The sequence below is a fragment of the Passer domesticus genome, chromosome 1 (assembly GCF_036417665.1).
Source record: "Passer domesticus isolate bPasDom1 chromosome 1, bPasDom1.hap1, whole genome shotgun sequence".
Lineage (NCBI taxonomy): Eukaryota > Metazoa > Chordata > Aves > Passeriformes > Passeridae > Passer > Passer domesticus.
Window position 1 is genome coordinate 119,802,282 of NC_087474.1, and position 12,008 is coordinate 119,814,289.

Below are 12,008 nucleotides of genomic sequence, written 5' to 3' on the forward strand. Positions count from 1 at the left end.
TACTTATATAAACTTACATATACTTATATAGAAAGGACACCTGCTTTCCCATGCTTACCACCAATTCTAGTCTGTTATTTGACTTGTAATACTTGATTCTATAGTGTATTCTGTAACATGCATTTACATTTTCTTTATAAAAGCAGCCTTTATCACTTAGTACTGGGATTTGATATCTCTGGCTATTTGGGTTGCCACAGGAAAAGTATTTTCCCTCACTCTGGCATACTTTTTTTTATCCCTCTTTATTTTAAGGACTAAATGCTTGCAAAATGTTATTTTTCAAAATAAAACTATTTTTTGCTGTTAAGGAAAAATATCTGAAACCATGATAATTGTTTGTCTCTGAATCAAAAATAGTCAGGCTGATCCAACCTAGAGGCTGGATGGGCTTAGTGTCAATTTTTCATTTGGTGGGGCTACAAGTTATAAAGAGTACATCATGTGGAAACTGGATAGATCTGAAAGGAATTGAGCATTAAATTGTTCTGGACTTTGAAAGGTCATGCACATGCTGAAGGTAGTGATGATGTCTCTAATGAGCTTGTAATAAGACTAAATGTGGAAAAGAAGCTTGTTCACTCTTCTCTTTTTCTTAGGAATTGAAAAAGGAAATTATGATTGCAGCTGTAGACTTTAGTTAGGACCATTTAAATTTGGCTCATCTCAGCGTAACGTGAGATTATCAGTCAGTGTTCCAGAAGCAGATAAATATAATTACCCATTTGAGATCCAATGGATTAGTAATAAGCACCCTTGCCACTTTAAGAGATGCAATAGGAACCAAATAACAAGGAAATTGTAAGATGCTGAATTTTGTCTTGTGTACTGATCAAACTCAGTGCATGGTTTTGCTTTAACCTGTGATAGTGAAAGATTGCAGCTCCAGGTGGGGCTGTATGTGGCTATGCCAGCATGACAGCACTTCCTTCTATCATAGCTTCTCCTCACACATTTACACATTTACTTTTGGTAGTGTTTTGTAGCTCTTCCAGCAGGCTTTGATATTCCTTGGAGAAGGATGAATAGGAATCTACGGGAAGGCAAGAGAAAGGGGTTAAGAAGCAATGGGTTTTTTCCACCAGCAAGTCTCAGTCCTGCACATGTATTCCTGTAGTGTGGCAGTGCAGTCCTCCTGTCACCACCAGGGAGAAATCTATCTTTGCTAAATGCACTGACTTCAAAAAGGAAGAGTTAGTGGTACATCACCCTGTTGTAAGCAAACCCTACACCTCCACTCTCTGTGCTTTGTTCTTCTTGCTCAACCATTTGTATTTTAATTGTAAAACCCCACTTTCTTCTGTTGTTTCTCTCTCAGTTCTTTTGGCATTGCTGCAAGCTTCAAATTGCTTCTCAGATGTGCTGTTTTTTGAGTGTGCATTCCTTTACTGGTAGCAAAGACATATGTATAGAACTTGATGCTTTGATATAAGTGAGTTACACAATCATATGGCTTCAAAACCAGGGCAGAGTAATCAGGTTTTTCTTCTTTTATTGACCATTATGAATTTGGAATGTATTCTTATTTAAGAGGTTGGAATAATGTAAAAAGCAAATACAAGACTGGGAAGTATCTTGTGTCCCTTTGGTTGCCAATCTGTCTGGAAGACATTTTCTTGCACTAGATGTTGGCTGCATTTAAATTTTTCCTTGTAGTTCTGAGCAGAGATCAGGTGGGTCAAACACCACAGATCTCTTGCCCTTTGTTCCAGGAACAGAGTTCATACTGTTACCGTGTAGCTTGTGGTGATGTCCAAAACATGCCGGCTGCTTTCCAGGCTGGAAGAAGGAAGCTGTACCTGCTTGGAGAGTTCAGTTGTTCCGGCTGACAGAGATTGAGAAAGCGTCCAAGAATAGCAGAGCTGTAGAGGAAGGCTGGTTGTGGCCAGCACGATAACCAGCAGTCTAAGCTGCAAAATGTTGAAATAACTGGTGCCACTGTTTACCAAAGGAGAGTTTTAAGAACGCGTGGGACAGACGTCTTTGAGGTGTGGTTTGAGTATAGCCTGGGCTGCTGTGGAAAAGGAAACCTCTACATCATTCCAACTCTCCATGGCACTCTCCAGTGTCTAATTGCAAATGCATCCATCTGCTCTGAGTGCTGTTCTTATCCACTGAAGTGCTCCTCAGGAATGATAATTCTTGGTCAGATAATCCCCTCTGATAGAGTAACAGTGTTGTGTGAGTCAAGGCCAGGCTCTATGTATTTTATCTCACCCCCCCCCCTTTTCTGTGTTTAGACAGGATAAAGTAATTCCTGGTTTTGAGAATTTTGGGTTTCAGCAGCCAGAAGTTTATGTAGAGAAATATAAGCATTAATAAACCAGATGGATTAGCACAATGAATCTAGTAAATCTAATCTAGTAAACTAGATTTATTAGTTAACAAAACAACTTAATTGGGATATTTAAGGGAAAGTTAGCTTTTTGTGTAAATTGACACATTCTGTACAGGCAGCAAGGCAAGTTTTATTCATCCACTTAATAATTTTTTTGGTTAGTTTTGCTTTTAATATTTTAGCATAAATCAGCTTAAGAGGGAAATTTCAGAAACAAGCAGTTCATCAAGTGTATGGATTGGTCCAGATGGAGTCAGATATTCTAATAAAGCCTTCAGTCAAGGGGAGTTATGTGATTGATTCTTCAGAAGAAACTCAAATAACTTGAGGGTATATTAAAGCATATTAATTTATAAGGCAGGTTTTCTTTAAAGTAATGTAATGCTTCCTTCTGACATATCAAAACTAATTGAGACAAATATGCTGGGATGATCCTGAGTTGCTACCTCTAAAAAGAACGGGGAAAGGAGTCCTGCTTTCCCTCTTCCTTTCAAGAAGGAGACTCTTCATAACTAGTACAGTTGCCTTTCTTTGGCTTAAATTGCTGCAGTTTCTCATTATTTAGATCAGAATTGACATCACACAGACCAGACTGGAGAGAACATATATCCGTTGTTTTCCTGGAAGTGCCCCAGATGCTGAAGCTGTCATGTAAACTCATTGCTTTTTAAAAATAAGGTTAAGGCAAATGGGAACTACTACAAACTGCATTTTTGTAAAAGGACCTTTTAATGTTTTGTATCTCTGCATGTCTCTTCCTCTGTGTTGCAGATGCTGTGCTTCCAATTGAGGGTGGGAAGCAAGGGATCACATCGCTTTTTAAATGTGGGACTCATGAAGGATCTGGATGCACATCCCTTTGCATTGCTTTGGCATTTTATTTCATCTTTGGCTTTTGAACAGCAGGTTCTGGGCTTGCCAGTGGTCTGGTTATTCCTATACTTCACTTCAGTCCTGGTTTGTGCTTTCTGTATGAAAGGCCTGTGTCAAGTAGCAACAATCTGAATTGTTGGTTGAAACTTGGCAATAGCAAAGGACCAAGTGCTTGGAGGAAGCTGTATAGGTAGAAAAGGATGGGTTGCTTGGAAAGAGATGCTAAAATTGGGGAAAAGAATGAAGAAATATCATCCGAGAATAGCTGTGGAAGGACCATAGCCAAAACTGTGGACTTTCCAAGTTTAGATCATTTGAATCCTCTGGGGATCCAGAAAGAGTCTCAGCTTCTGGCTCCACCTCTGTAACTGTAGGACTATGGGTTCAGATCCAGACTTTTCATCTGTTTCTTATGTATGTAATAGCCTGAACCTTAATCTTGGACATAACACTCTGAACTTTGGAGAAAACTGCAGCTGGGTCTTTGTCATAGCTTTTAGAAAGTTGTTGTGGACTGGAGCAAGATTCTTGCAGTAATGCTGAGAGGCTTAATGTTCAGCAAGCAAGGGGTCATGACTGGAGAGTGCGTAATGCCATTCAAAAATATCGAAAAAATATAGAAAGAATTAGTTGTGTGCACAACCTCCTGTCTTTGCCCTCCCCCTGTGTATACACCTCCAGCCCTCCCCAAAAATGTTGTCTAAATCAATTCTTAATATGCAGTGTTTGCTGAAACATGGTTTACTTGCCTGAATAGATATAGATAGTTAAGTCTATCAGTCAGCACTCATATTTTTGACCCAATAACCTAATTTTTATAACCAGTCTAGAACTACATAGAGTTTTAAAAACCATTCCAGAACTGGAATCAAATAGATCAGTTATACGAATAAACAGGAAAAACTTGTGTAATGGTGTATGATGCTCCTCAAATCATAGAATATCCTGAGCTGGAAGGGACCCACTAAGATCATCAAAGTCCACCTCCTGGCCCTGGACAGAACACTCCAAGAATCATACCATGGGCCTGAGAGCATGTTCCAAATGCTTCTTGGACTCTGTCAGGTTGGTACTCTGACTACTTCCCTGGGGAGCCTGCTCCAGTGCCTGACCACCCACTGGATAAAAAATATTTTCCTAATAACATCCAATCTAAACCTCCCCTGACAGCTTCAAGCCATTCCCTTGAGTCCTGTCACTGGTCACACAGAGAGGAGACATCGGTGTCCATCCCTCCTCTTCCCCTCACAAGGAAGCTGCACACTGCAATGAGGTGTCCCCTCAGTGTCCTCTTCTCAAGTCTGAGCAGACCAGTGACCTCAGCCACTCCTCATCAGGCTTCCTCTTCAGACGCTTCATCACCCTTGTGGCCTCCTTTGGATGCTCTGGAAGAGCTTAATGCCTTTTTTATATTGTGGTGCCCAAAACTTCTCACAGCACTCGAGGTGAGGCTACAGAGCGGAGCAGGACAATCCCCTCCCTTGCCCCTTTGGCAGTGCTGTTCCTGATGGCCCCTAGGACAGGGTTGGCCCTCCTGGCTGCCAGGGCACTGCTGGCTCGTGTTCAACTTGCCATCAGCCCCTGGGGCCCTTCCTGCAGGGCTGCTCTCCAGCCCCTTGTTCAGCAAAATTTGATGCTGGAGAATGCGGGCATCGATCCCGCTACCTCTCGCATGCTAAGCGAGCGCTCTACCATTTGAGCTAATTCCCCCTGTGCACAGTCAGAAAAGAAATAACTATATAATATATATCATAAAAATGGCTATTGTACGAATAATAAAAATAATGGTAATTAATGATTTCTAGGAAGTGAATGTACAAATCCCATTCATAGTCTGACACTTGAGTCTGTATATCTAATTCCTTGCATTTGGGATGGAATGTTGTGTGTCACATCAGCAATTACCTGCACAACTGTGATACATTTTGGCTTTGCTCTTCAGTGTAGGTTGGTTTGAGAACTCCTGGGTTCTCTTCACGACTTCATTCTTGGTTAGTTTTGGCCAAGTCATTAATACCTATTACTCCTTTTTGCCCATTTATTATATGACTGTAATATTTTACTTGCCAGGTTTATGGAGCGAATGCAGCCTTAATTTTGAGAAATTATATAAGGCTGGATTTCTAGTAGCGTGGCCTTTTAATCTGAAATATCTCAGTGTGTCTTTCTGTGACCAATACTTTTGACTTTTGCTATAAGGTTAATTCTTATTGTGCTTGGAAGGACATGCAGATAGACATGCTGTTAGTCCTTTTTCTTCAGAGTGTGGTAAATCTGGCAGCTTCATGCTTGAGATTGGCATAAAGTAAATGGTCATACTAAGGAAGGTTGCTAGAGCTTTTTGTGGGAAAGTAGTTGCTACAGAACAAAATTAATCTGGGATGGAAAGGATGTTAAAACATTCCCAGAAAACACCACCACTAGCAAAAAGATTGTTCTTTGCTTCCTGTATACAGGTGCAGAGGAGCTTTGTATGGCAGGATGGTGGGATTGGTCCTTGTTTCCTTAATTGATGCTAAAAGTAGTGAATATGGAGTAGGGATTGATACAGGTCTCTGCTGCCATTGGTGCTCCCTCATTTTTCAGAGGTGTTCTTAGACTAACCATCCCCCTCACTGTGATAATGGTATGTAGAGTTTTCAAGTACTTTTGTGGCCAAGGTTGAGTTGAACTTTTGCTGCTGCAGCTAAATAAAGCACTGGTACCCTGTGCACATTGAACCAAAGATAAATTATTGGCCTGACTGTTTCTGGTTTGCCCAAAGAGAGTTTTTTGTTTTGTTTTGTTTTATCTGGGAACTTTTACTTGTGGATTGTAAATTTGGAGGTAACACTTTGAGAAATCTGACTGTCTCTTTTCCTATTTTTAATTTTTTTGAGGTTACAGAAATTATAGTGCTATCAGTAGTTTACAAAGAAGAAAAGGGATGTTTCTGTTGGGTTACAAAACAGTTGTAGGTCACACTGCTTGCCTTGTGAATTCACTTCTGGGGGAGATGAGGGCCTTGTACAATTCACCTTTTAATGCTGGGGTTGAGTATGGCCTCCTGGATGGAGTAAGGATTTACAGTATAGTGATCTAATGGGAAACCTCACAGGTCTGTCTGGTCAAGTTGTGCCTCATAGATTTCAAAACTTTGGGATTCATTTGGAACGCATTTCACATTTCTGTTTCCCCCTCCTTTCGTAACAGAACATCTTGAGTCCGTGCTACAACACTTTCCAGGCAAAGTTCTGAAAGCTGAAGTATTTGCAAATAATATTCTTTTACTTAGAGAGGGTGCTCTTTGCTCTGCCTGATTGCAACACCTGGGGACAGTGAGTTGTAAGGCGCAGCTGAAATTCAGCTTAATCAACAGAGAAATGAAGTTGAGGTCACAAGGGGGAAATTTTCACCCTTCCAGGGCAAGACATTCAAGGCCTGTGAGTGTTAGTGTGTGTGGAAATTTCACCCATGACTAAACCCAGACTTGGCTGCCCAGCTGGTTTTGCCCCAAAGTATCTCATTGAAATCTTTGCAGATGTCAGAATTTACACTGAGTGACTAAGCCTGGATTTTCCCTCCTAGTACACTGTTGCACAGTGTTTGATAAAGTAGCTGTTCATTGGCACTCACACCAAGGGTCCATGTTAGTGATAGGTCATGTAAATTCTGTAGGAAGCATTTATTTTTCTTATGTTCTAGCTTGAAAGGTGTTGTGTGTGCAAGAAACCCTCTCTATTGTGAAATAATAATTAGATTGATTATAGAAAAAGTCTTTCTTCAGTGTCCTCTTGGTGCTTTAGCACTTATCCGTTAAGTAATTAAGTAAAAATGAACTCTGCTATTTCTGCTTCTGTTATTGCTATTATGCACATCTTGGAAGTTACTGGGTGAATTGTTGGCCAACTAAGTCTGTAAGATTTGAAGAGGGGAAAGTTGATGTCTGCACAGTAGATGTAACTTTTCTGAGAGCCCAAATTATGACTAAATGTAATGTCTTTTCCAAAGTAGGCCTGGATTTTCATGTAATGCCTCAATACATTTTAATTTAAGTATCATTTGTAAATCATTACTTTACAGCTTTCTGCAGGTATAAGTCTTTAGGGGTAAAAGCAGTTGATTGACATTTTCCTCAGCTCATGAGGCTGTGCTCTATCCAGAGAAAGGAGAGGTGATTATATGCCAGAACACTTGCTGCTCTTAGATGCCAGGAGCTGCTGTTCATTCAGCTCTGGTACAAAGGAAATTCCTACACTTTCTTTTTGTCAGTTTCTCCCTACCTTCCCCACTACCTGTACTTGTTCTCTGTTTTTTAAGTGCTTCTGCACATGCACATAAAGCATATGCAAAACAATATCTGGAAACTCTTAAGAACTGTAGGGAACCGAGTTGAAAAAGCCCTAGAAAAATGAGGAGGATTGCATTGCAGTGCGTTCTGAATTCCCCTAGGTGTCATGTTCTAACCCTTCTGAGCCTCTCTCTGCACAGGCAGATTCTGTTTCAATTTATGTTCATCCAAGATAAATAGCTGCATTGCTTGAGGAAATATTAATTTTTGAGGAGAAAAAAGGTCTTGGACATGACAATGCAAACACATAATTAAAAGGTTGTGCCCTCAAACCATAAAATGCACATATTTTTCCTATATTGTCTGATGGGTTCAAAAAGAATTGGAAATGTTTGTTTTGGCTTTTCACAGCCTTCCATTTGGAAACAGTTATGAATGTGGGACTTGTAGCGAACAGGTTTGTAAGATGCCTTTTTCTTTTTTTTCCCCTCATGGCAGACCCCACAGGCATCTGCCCACCTCTTCTTTCTTGGCTGCCTGTTTCTACCCCCCATGCTGACACTTGACCCTCATCCTCAGCTTTTTGTGGTAAAGGGTAGATGTGGTGACATTTTTTTTGGCAAGTAGAAGGAACAGCCTCATGACTTGCCTTCCCACAGCCTTCTGTTTCCCATGTCTTTTTAAGTGTCATGTGTCCTGGCCTGCAGGCCTCAGGGTGCTCTACACGTGGAAGAGGAACAGCATCTTTCTACAGTGTGTTTGCTCTCTGGCTAATTCTGAATTTTTACCATTCCTTTTATTTTTACTTAATAAAAATGTCTCACAAGTGTTAAAGAGGAAAGGTGGCTCTGGGCTAGCCTGGTATTAGTCTTTGTGTCCAGTGCTGTGCCAATGTGCAAGCTGAGAGAAGTTTCATTTGCACCAATTTGGACCCTTTGTCCTGTGAGTTGTTTTTCCTTCTATTACACATGATAGAAAGCAACCCTGGATCTCACCCCTTTCTTGCCTATTCTGTTCAAACAGAATTAAAGCAGCATATCACTTTATTGGCCAAATTTATTTCTCCAATAAATCTATTCTGATGGATATGGGAAATGCAATTAATTCTGAAAAGGTTAAGACTCTAAACCATTCTCTGAGTGTGAAACACTGGAATATCAGGCTTTTGACAGATGTAGACTAAAGGAGAAAAGAGACTATTTCTTAGGATTTGGAAGTGGAAATGCAATGTCGTTATATAAATCAAAGGGAAGTCTCCTCAAGGGATTAACTCTCCCAAGAGAGGCTCTGTCCCAGAGTCTCCTCTGGGAATGGTGGGTGTGGCTGCTGTGAATGAACAGGCTGTGCTAAGGGGCATGTACTGAAATATGACAATCTGATGGGGGTTCAGACCATTATGACAAGTCGCTTGTTAATGTCTCTCTGAGTCTGCAATATGGCAGAAATAAAAAGCTGTATGTAAAATTATCTGGTTCTTAAGACAGTAATGAAGGCTCAGAAATGAGGTTTGTTCATGCTTTCTGTTGTTTGACACCTACATTAAAACATGCTATATATTATAAACTACATTGCTGTAAGTGACCACTGTCCTATAGTTAGGAAATTTGATATGTCTTTGTCATATCTATTCCATTAGTAATGAAAATGAACTTTTTTTGTAATTTGAATACCTCACTTGTAATGTGTACTTCTGACCTGTTCCACAGTATTGCTACAGGTCATCTGGACTAAGTGTGATAAAACAGCTCTGACAGCATGTAGTAACAACTAAATCCTTACCTCTCCCTCTCTGTGTATTCCTTCAGTACTTCTAATTTAGGCAAAATGTACTCACCTGAGTAATTTTGCAGATTCTGGGGTTACCCTTCTCAGTTCCTCTGAGAGAGATCTCAAGAAGCTTAAGTCCTCCTTTCACAGGGAATTTAAGTGGGGCATTGTTTTATGGGTGTGACATGAGGATACAGCACAGACAACCACCCAATCCAGGTAACTAGAGGGAAGTTATAACAAAATCAGAATGGTGATATATGATGTTAGAAAAATAACCACAAAACTTCTAAAATGCATGTCAAATCTGCCTGGTACCAGTGCAGGTTTTTAATCAGAGAGATGCTCAGTGGTTGTAGGATGCAAGATGCTGCATTTAAAACCCTTTGCAGTGATGATGATCCAAGCAGGAGGGATGTTTTTGAAAATGCTGGCACAAATATAAGTTCCGAGTCTTTCCTTCTTGAGCTGAGTAAGGTAATAGGGCATTGCTGATGTTTGAAGACCAAACAGAGAAAACAATATCTGGCTACTAAAGAGACCATCAGGAAGCCAAGAATCCTCATTGACTTAAATTTCTCTTGAGGGAGTCCAGATCTAATGGATGAGCACTCTATTCTACAGGCAAAGATGGATAAATTGTACATTAACTGGGCAAGAAAATAGTGGTATGTATCAGGCTTGGATTAAATGTGAATATTAATTGGGTGTAAATTCTCTGGTTTCTTCTTGACAAATGGGATGCTAGAAAAAGCCTGTATAGCTGTGCCTTTGAGCATTGTTGTGGGTCCTGTCCAACTCAGGATATTCTGTGACTTCTCATTACAGTGAAACAGTAGTGCCTGGTAGCCTTGAGCAGCCCCTACCTCCATTTGGGTGAGGGCTGTTTCTGCCACCTTGACCTCTGGTTTTTCCCTCTTCCTGTCTGCTCCTTGAGCTGGAAGGGATGAAAGCAGCTCACAATGTGAAATGGTTTGTCCCTCCCTGGTTTATAAGTGCCTGCTGGTACTTGCTGTGTTGTGTAGGCAATGAGGAGAGCCTGCAAAGGGAGCTGGGTGTTACTCCAGGAGGTGCTCTGGCAGAGCTGGCCAGACTTGCAAGTGCAAAAGGTTTTCAGTGCAAGCTATGTCTTATGTGAGAGTTGTTAATGCACTGACTGCCTTAGAACTTGCTATGATAAGAGAAAAGTCAAGGTCAGGTTGGATGGGCTTTGAGCAACCTGGTCTAGTTGAAGGTGTCCCTGTCCATGGCAAGAGGTTTGGAACTGGATGATCTTTAAGATCCCTTCCAAGCCAAATCATTGTACGATTCCATGAAGGAAACAATAAAAATACTCTTCAAACAGCTGACTTTAGAGTCAACTAGAGAGCAGGTGCCTTTCTGTAATATATAGTTTCAACCTACTTTGTCTTAAGCTTGCGGTTTTTTTGTGGTGTTTTTTTTTTTTTTTTTTTTTTTTTGGTGTAAATTATTAAATGGTTAAAATAAGTGCTGGCACAAAGCTGGGCTTCTGTACCAGTACCCTTTTGTTGCTGCAAACGGAGCAGCAACTGACCCTGCAGTGATGGGGCTCAGGAGCTGTGGCACAGCCGTGCTGTGAGATTCAGAAAATGGAGACCATTCAATCTTGGTCCATGACAGGTTTCCAGGGCAGGTCTTATGGCATGAGGAATTACAGGAAGCAGGATATTTTGCAAGATGTCAAATTAAACTTTTTAATTGGTCCTTTTGGTCTTAAAAGAAACCAGTCTTGTTTTCAGCACATAAAACATGGTGTTACATCTGGCTAGTTGAAGAGGAGGGACCTCCCTTCCAAACTCATAGTGCCATCCAAAGTGCGATCCTTTCCTTGATAAGGATTGTAGTTTGCTGAAGTGTGAGGAGAAAAATCCTCTGAGAGCTGAATTTGCTTTTGGCATACCAGAAAGCAGGAGAACAGGCTGATTTAAACTAAGATTATTATGATTTTATGGTCAAATATAGTAAAATAACTCTGTGATGGTAAACACTGAAGTCTGCAAGAGCTTGTTTTTTCCCCACCACCCGGTTTAGAATGATTTAAAAAAGTTTGCTTCTCCTCTATTTTTGACCTAAAATGAGGACACTAAAGAAACTTTCTTGGTATAGTCAAGAGGGAGGCCCAATACATGATGCATCGTGGGAGATGTAGTTTAATCTGAGAGGCCAAGCCAAATCCAATTTTAAAATTCTCAAGAGATGACAATATAACATTCCAAATGAAAGCTTCTTGGGTTCTAACCTGAAAAATACTGCTCTGTAGGGATGAGAAACAATTTGTCAGGTCACTTGAACATTTGATAAAAGACGTATGCTTGTAGGGAAAATGAAATGAGCTCCTTTTTTCTTTCTGGATGGTAGCCTTGTGAACCCAGCCCAAGAAGGTCAGAACAAGTCCCCTCTGAATCCTTCATTCATCATCTGTATAGAAGAACTGCACCTATGGGACAGTTGGTTAGCCTGCAGGTAATTCCCAAACCAGAAGAGAATCCAGCTTTATCTCTAATATAGCTGTGTCAGCTTTGGTACCAGGTTTTATCAGTAAAATAAACAGACATGACTGAATTGTACATGGATTCAATTGGCACTGAAAGTTCAGTTGTGCCTCTGAAATATTGAAATTGAGATTGCATCTCTCTTTTAAATACACACATTGGAAATGAAGCTGTAATTTGAGAAGATAACATTTTTATATAGTCATTTTTCTGGCTCTAGCTATCAGTAGCTTTAAAAGTATTTTAT

General features: G+C 40.4%; 1 non-coding gene and 1 pseudogene across 1 annotated transcript; one reads left to right on the top strand and one right to left on the bottom strand.

Annotated features, from left to right (window-relative positions):
• LOC135303091 (chloride channel protein B-like) overlaps window positions 1-12,008 on the top strand; it is an 87,078-nt pseudogene that overhangs the window by 21,011 nt on the left and 54,059 nt on the right.
• TRNAA-AGC (transfer RNA alanine (anticodon AGC)) lies at window positions 4,849-4,921 on the bottom strand. The gene has a single exon. It is a non-coding gene; the product is annotated as a tRNA-Ala (tRNA).